We start from the raw sequence: 6,342 nt of genomic DNA, 5'->3' as shown, positions 1-6,342 counted from the left end.
TACCAGCTAACCGAAAACTCCCTCATAATGCTCCAGACAATCAAGAACCTTTCTGATAGACTGTTGGTGATTATCATCATATCATCAGCAAATGAGAGATGTGAGACAAGAATACTATCTCCATGCGATAGAAGGAATAGATACCTCCACATTTTGTTGACAGATGGGAGGAGAAGAAGTAGAACTAAGTGCCCGAACCCTATCCGGTATTGAACCTGGAATGTGAGTAGCTGTGATGACTATGTCCTCTGAATAATCAAATATCTGTGGCTATTGCAAGATATCATCTAACATAGAATCATAGAATGAAGTACGAGTTGGACTGATAAATGAAGTCGAAGGCGAAGTAGATGTAATGAAAACTGGGGCCTGTACTATCCTGATCTGAGGAGACGGTAGTCATATCTCTAGTAGGGCTATAGAAACAGAAGTGACCTCTAGTAGAGCCAAAGTAGTAGCAATCGAAGTGTAAATAGTAGGTAGTACTAAATCAGTCCGAGAAGCTGCTGTACTGATAGCTTGTAGAATGATAACAATAGGAGGAGCTACTGAAGGACCAACTGATTAATTCTAAATAAGGGTCTGCTGTGCTAAAATTGCTGGGCTGTAACTAGAGGAGAAACCACATAAGGAACAATTGGCTGAGACTTTATATGTGTAGAAGGCACAACTATAGGATTAACAATGGTAGCTGGTGGTGGTTCAGAAGAGTTTCCTGAAGTGCTAGTATAGTGCTGTCGTCTCTGGTCTCTCCTAGCTGGTGTCCATCTCTGAGGGGTTTTTTTTTTAAAAGCAAATATCACTAGAATGGCTTATTTTATATAATGAAAAGCGAGAATACAAATAAAGGAGGAGGGTATAGACCTGACCTCCAGCAAAGGTAAATTGCAACAAATATCTCAAGATAAAATGGAATCACAGTAAATAAGACACAAACAAAAACTAGTGAAAGTTACTCAAGGGTATTCCCGAGGGTAAATCTTTGGGTGGTAGTACATAGAGATCGATCGGGTCATGCGTCTGGTCTAAAATATTTTTGGATCATAATAGTCTGTGTTGTTTGGCTCGCTCATTAGAGAGGGGTCTCACCTGCATGAAGGAGCCTGCTTAGGTGAAAAGTACTACTCAGATGGTGGTACACTGAATGTCAAGCGAAAAGAATGCATCTGATCTCATGGAACTAGTCGCAGGTGCATCTGATCTCATGGTGCTATGTACTACAACATCGAAGCATGGGAAATTGACCTGCTGACTATAGGGACATCATCCTTTACATTTTGCATGCAGTCTTCAAGGCCCATGCCATCTATGTCTCTCTGTATATGTTCTTTCACCATATTTTGTGTAGGAGTTGTGATAGAAGGACCGGATGAAGGTGTATGTGTTGGAGTCTTTCTCACAGAAGGTCCCTCACCAAAGAGCTTAAAAACCAAGTCCTCAATAGTAAATCTCATGGTAGATCCAACTTTCATTCCATGGTCCTTCTTAAAGTGATCAATAAACATATGCTTGACACATGTCGCTCTGAGCTGATCTCAGCCAACAAAGAGTGGTATAAGGAACTGTCCTTGTACCTAATCCTCGTGCTAGCTGAGAACCATTTGTGTGTGTCTACAATGGTAGATAACTGATATGTGTCGCCTCAAGGGTACATCAATAGTAGCTGTGGGAATAGGAGCATTGGAAGTATTAATAGGAGAAGTGGGCACCTCGATAGGAACATTTGGAGTAGGTTTAGCAACTGAATGAATATACGGAGGTACCTCTGGATCAACTGTGATAAGAGTAGAGGTAGGAACTATTGGTGCAGATACTGACTCTGTCACAATTGCGATAGTAGTAGTAGGAAGCACAAAAGGCACTGCTGAAACTAGAACCCACCATTTCTTTGGCTCCACAAACATCACCTTGCCTTTACCCTTGTTAGTCCTAGTAATAGGGGGCGGACAGGGGGAAGCACAACAACTGTCGGGGGAGGAGGAGGAGGAACCGCAGTACACTGATCATAAGAATGGCCAAAGTGCTTACAAAAGAAGCAAAAAATCAGCCGCTTCTCATAGATAACTATCTGCCAGAAGCCACGGTTACCAGTGTGCTCAATCTAGACCCTGTCGAGCAACGTAGGCATCAAATTCACCTCAATGTACACCCTTGCCTCACTAGGTCGTCTTAAGTCGGAGGTGGCCTCATCGATCCTCAAGGGTATTCCTATTGCCCTAGATAAAGCAAAAAGGAACCCCTTGGCACGTAAATGTACTGGAAGTAGAGGGAAGGATACCCATACGGGAACTATCGGAGTCTCTTGCTCAGTTGTGAAGTCACATGTCCACTTAAGGACTCTCATCGGATACCCATCAATGTACCATGAAGGTTTAAGAAAAAGTCTACTGTAATCCTCCTCATGTGTAAGGTATATAAGTATGTGTGTTGTGTCAATCACTCACACCTCAAAGAAACCTTGGAATCCAAACTTAGAAAATATTTCAGGTACCTTCCTCATGGTGGGCTTACGATGTGGAAATTTTCCTGCAAGTGTAAACTTGTAAGGATCAGAAAGTATAGACTCCTCCGACTCAGTCAAAACTACTACTGGCTTACCCATATGTGTAAAGGGTTCTTTGGAAGCAAACCCGACAGTGGAAGAATCATCTGTACCCTGTATAATCGATGCAAAAGACTTCCATAAACTCTGCTCAGCTTGAGGTAGGCCTGGACGGTCGGAAACTATAGTGGCATAGGTATTTCAGCTCTGATTGAGCACAGTCTAGGATTCATATGGGAAAATCGATGGCACAATTGAATTTGGATTAACTGAATGAACATTCTAATCAAAAATTATTGGAGGGACCTAGAACTCCGTCGGCCTGTCGCTAGCGGTTCCATTTTTCGGACAAAATCAACTGGAGGTAGAAAATTATGATTTTCACCAATCTTATGTGAAATTTCATGCTAATTAACATGGCAAGGCATGTTTCTCGAGGTGAGCACTGTAGAGGCTGGAATTTGCAATTGTCCGACAAACTGTCCGTTTACATTTGGTGCCATATCGGGCGCAGTCGACCTCCGATTGCCGTGATTTTTGACTGAAAGTTTGACATTTCATGGGAATTCTAAATCTCTAATGCGTGTTGCTGTGGAGCTCCGTACAAGAATTAATTGTAAAATCTATTTTGGGCTACACGTTTTCCAAAGTTGCAATTTCGATGTAATTGGACATCTAGGACACCATCTTGGGGGTTTTCGGGCCTTTTAAGTTCATTGGTTGTGATCCCATATCCAAATTCTGATCAAAAGTGGTTGTTTTGATGGCATTAGGATTCGTCCCATGATTTTTCAATCTCAGATCTATTGAGATAGGGGATGAATCTGATATTGAAATTGCAGGAGAGGTACGAAAGGTTGTTGGTGATGATTTTTCACCGCTTGGAGCTGTGCAATCCGGTGGTTTAAGTGGTGGAGCTAGTGTATTGGAGTTTTGGTGATTTTTTTCCATTCTAGAGAGAAGAGAGAGCTTTTTGGGCTAGAGAGAGAAAGTGGTTTAGGGATTAGGGTTTAGTGTTTAGGGTTCAGGGTTCAGGGTTTAGAGTTTAGGGTTTTTTTTTTAGCAAATACCACTAGTGTCACTTATTTATATAATGAAAAGCGAGAATACAAATAAAGGAGGGGGTATAAACCTGACCTCCAGCAAATGTAAATTGTAAGAAATATCTCAAAATTAATTACAAACGACAGTAAACGAGACCTGACAAAAAACTGGTGAAAACTACTAAAGGGTATTCCCGAGGATAAATCTTCGGGTGATAGTACATAGACATCGATCGGGTCATACGTCTGGTTTGAAACATTTTCGGGTCATAGTAGTTTGCGTAGTCTGGCTCACTCATTGGAGAGGGGCCTTGCCTGCTTGAAGGAGCCTATTTAGGTGAAAAGTACTATTCGGATGATGGTGCACTGAATGTTGGGCTAAAAGCAAGTGCATCTGATCTCATGGTGCTAGTCTCAGGCGGTCTGATCTCATGATGCTTTGTACTGCAACATTTGGATCCTGAGAGAGTGACTTGCTAATTGTGGGTAGATCGTCCTCTATATTTTACACGTAGTCTCCAAGGTCCATGCCATCCATGTCTCTCTGTATATGTTCTTTCACCTTATTTTGTGTTGGAGACGTGATCGAAGGACCAGGTGAAGTTGTAAGTGTAGGAGTCTTACTCACAGAAGGTCCCTCACCAAAGAGCTTGAAAACCAAGTCCTTAATGGCAAATCTCATGGTAGATCCAACTTTCATTCCATGGTCCTTCCTAAAGTGATCAATCAACATATGCTTGACACCATGTCGTTCTGAGCTGATCTCAGCTAACAATCCCTGTGCAAAAGTGGTATAAGGAATTGTCCTTGTACCTGATCCCTGTGCTGACTGAGTACCATCTCTGCATGTCTTCAGTGGTGGAGAATTGATCTGTGTTGGCTCAAGGGGTGCCTCAGTAGTAGCAGTGAGAATAGGAGCTGTGGAAATAATAATATGAGAAATGGGCACCTTGATAGGAACCTTCGGAGTAGGCTCAGCAAATGAATGAATAAATGGAGGTACCTCTGGATCAACTGTGATAGGGGTAGAAGTAGGAGCTACCGATGTAGATACTGACTCTATCACAACTATGGTAGTAGTAGTGGGAAGCACAGAAGGTGTTGCTGAAATTGGAACCTACTGCTTCCTTGGCTCCACAAAAGTTACCTTACCTTTACCTTTGTCAGTCCTAGTTATAAGGGGTTGAACAGGGGGAGGCACAACATCTGTAGGGGGAGGAGGAGGTGTACCCAAAGTACATTGATCATAAGAATGGCCCAAGTGTTTACAAGAGAAGCAAAAAATCTGCTGCTTCTCATAAATAACTGTCTGCCAGAAGCTACGATCACCAGCGCGTTCAATCCAAACCCTGTTGGGCAATTTATGCCCCAAATTCACCTCAATGCATACCCTTACCTCACTAGGTCGTCTCAAGTCGGGAGTGGCCTCATCAATTCTCAAGGGCATTCTTATTGTCCTAGATAAAGCAAAAAAAACCCTTGGCACGTAAATGTACTGGAAGCAAAGGAAATGATACCCATACGGGAACTCTCGAAGTCTCATGCTCAGGTGTAAACTCACATGTTCACTTAAGGACTCTCATTGGACATCCATCAATATACCATGAAAGTTTAAGAAAAAGTCTGTTGTAATCCTCCTCATGTGTAAGGAATATAAGAATGTGTGTTTTGTCAATAAATCCCACCTCGAAAAAATTGTGGAACTCAAACTTAGAAAATATCTCACGTATCTTCTTCATGGTTGGCTTGTGATGTGTAAATTTCCCCACAAGTGTATACTTGTAAGGATTAGCAAGTGTAGCCTCCTCGAACTCAGTCAAACCCACTTCCGGCTCACCCATATGTATAAAGGTTTCTATGGCAGCAAACCCAGTAGTGGAAGAGTAATCTATACCCTGTATAACCGTTGTAAAAGACTTCTGTGAACTTTGCTCATCCAGAGATAGGCTTGGACGGCCAGAAATTGCAGTAGCATAGGTCTTTCGGCCTTGATTGAGCACTGTCAGAGCCTCATGTGGAAAAATTGATGACGAAAATGGATTTAAATTAACTCGAAGAATATTCTAAACAAAAGTTGTTGAAGGGCCACCAGAACACCGCTGGCCGATCACTAGTGGCTCCTTTTCCGGCCAAAATCAACCGGTGGTAGAAAATTATGAATTTCACCAATCTTGAGTAGAATTTCATGTTGATCGACATAGTAAGGCAATTTTTCCTAGATGAGGTCTGCATCGACTGAAATTTACATTTTTTCGATCCGCTGGCCGTTCACATTTGGTGCGATTTCGGGCGCGTCCAACATCGGATTGAGCTTATTTTTTTCTCGAAGGATCTACGTCTCATGGGCATTGTGAAAGTATGGCGCGTGTAGCAAGATAGTGCCCAGATATGGAAGAATCGAGAAATTAGTTGTGAATTGCACGTAATTCAAAGTTTTGATTTCGCCCAAAATGGACGCGTCCATTACCACCCCAAGGGTTTTTGGGCTTTCTGAGTTCATTGGGAGTGGTCCCATTACCAAATTCTGATCGAAAATTTCTATTTTGGCTGCATTGGGATTCGTGACATTATTTTTCGAACTCAGATATATTAAGTTGGGGGTTGAATCCAATACTGATGTTATAGGAGATGTTTGGGTGGTTGTTGGTGATGATTTTCTACCACTTGGAGTGGTGCAATCCGGTGGTTTAAGGTTTAGGGGTTTGGGGTTTAGGGCTTAGGGTTTGGGCTTTTTTTTTTTTTTTTTTTTTTTTTTTT

This window comes from Olea europaea, unplaced genomic scaffold (genome assembly GCF_002742605.1).
Source record: "Olea europaea var. sylvestris unplaced genomic scaffold, O_europaea_v1 scaffold298, whole genome shotgun sequence".
NCBI classification, from domain to species: Eukaryota; Viridiplantae; Streptophyta; class Magnoliopsida; order Lamiales; family Oleaceae; genus Olea; species Olea europaea.
This window is presented reverse-complemented; position numbering follows the sequence as displayed.